A 798-nucleotide genomic window follows, 5' to 3' on the forward strand; every position below is an offset into this window, starting at 1 on the left:
CCCATCCGGGTCCCCCCTCCGTCACCACCGCCGTCGCTGCTCACGGTTCCACGGTGATCTCACTACTTCACTCTGCCAGTCCAGGAGTAGAAGTATCCAGCATCAACTTCCCTCTTTGTAGTTCAGGTCAAGGCTCTTTCCGAAACCTACATGAATCCCTCCTCCTACTTCACCACAGAACTCTCCGCCCTCCTCAGCCGCCAGCAACGCCGCCAGCAACGCCGCATTACTCGTTGCAAGAAAATGCGCCATCCCAGACACACTGCGCAGGCGTCGTTGCCTCCTCCCCGTTGGCTTGTGGCCCCGCCCCCTTCCTCCACCTCTCCCTCTTTACGCAGGCGCGGGGCATTGGGGTTCTTGCAGTTCTCTCGAGCCAGGGTTTGCGTATTGGTTCTAGGAGTTGTACTACATTTCCCAGGAAGCTTCGGGAGGTAACTTTCTGTTTCCATAGAACTGGTGGGAAAATGGCGTCGTTGTTTGTATCGCGGGGGCCAATAGAAACAGGGTATAGGCTGGCTTTGGCAAACCCTAGCCAATCGGAGGTCGTCTAAGAGGCCATCCGGGACCGAGGTAGGGGAGTGGAAAAGAAGCTGCTCGGGCGCCGGATCGGAGGGAGACTCTCGAGCCTCACCTTCTTGCCGCCACGGGCCCCGCCTGGACCTTTGCCCAGAGGCAGCCGCAGAGGGTCCGTCGCCGCTGTCCTCTGGAGGGCAGCGCAACCGGGGGCCCGGACCCCCAGTCCGGGAGGGATTTTTCGTCGTCCCCCTCCCCCCAGTGAGGGAGCCCGAGCGGCCGCCA

General features: G+C 61.2%; 2 protein-coding genes across 6 annotated transcripts in view; one reads left to right on the forward strand and one right to left on the reverse strand.

Annotated features, from left to right (window-relative positions):
- The window catches only part of Ggps1 (geranylgeranyl diphosphate synthase 1), a 9,285-nt gene extending 8,951 nt beyond the window's left edge, over window positions 1–334 (reverse strand). For 3 of the 5 annotated variants that reach the window (XM_019207185.2, XM_033761850.1, XM_033761849.1), the window contains exon 1: window positions 26–334. The gene's annotated coding sequence lies outside the window, so the exon portion shown is untranslated. The remainder of the gene's footprint in view (window positions 1–25) is intronic. The other 2 variants (XM_010621968.2, XM_010621966.2) reach the window with 1 other exon arrangement.
- Window positions 335–412: 78 nt separating this feature from the next.
- Arid4b (AT-rich interaction domain 4B) overlaps window positions 413–798 on the forward strand; it is a 146,675-nt gene continuing 146,289 nt past the window's right edge. Inside the window, exon 1 of the mRNA XM_010621972.2 lies at window positions 413–431. The gene's annotated coding sequence lies outside the window, so the exon portion shown is untranslated. The remainder of the gene's footprint in view (window positions 432–798) is intronic.

The sequence above is a fragment of the Fukomys damarensis genome, unplaced genomic scaffold (assembly GCF_012274545.1).
Source record: "Fukomys damarensis isolate Sample0158 unplaced genomic scaffold, DMR_v1.0_HiC HiC_scaffold_10, whole genome shotgun sequence".
In the NCBI taxonomy this organism is placed as follows: domain Eukaryota; kingdom Metazoa; phylum Chordata; class Mammalia; order Rodentia; family Bathyergidae; genus Fukomys; species Fukomys damarensis.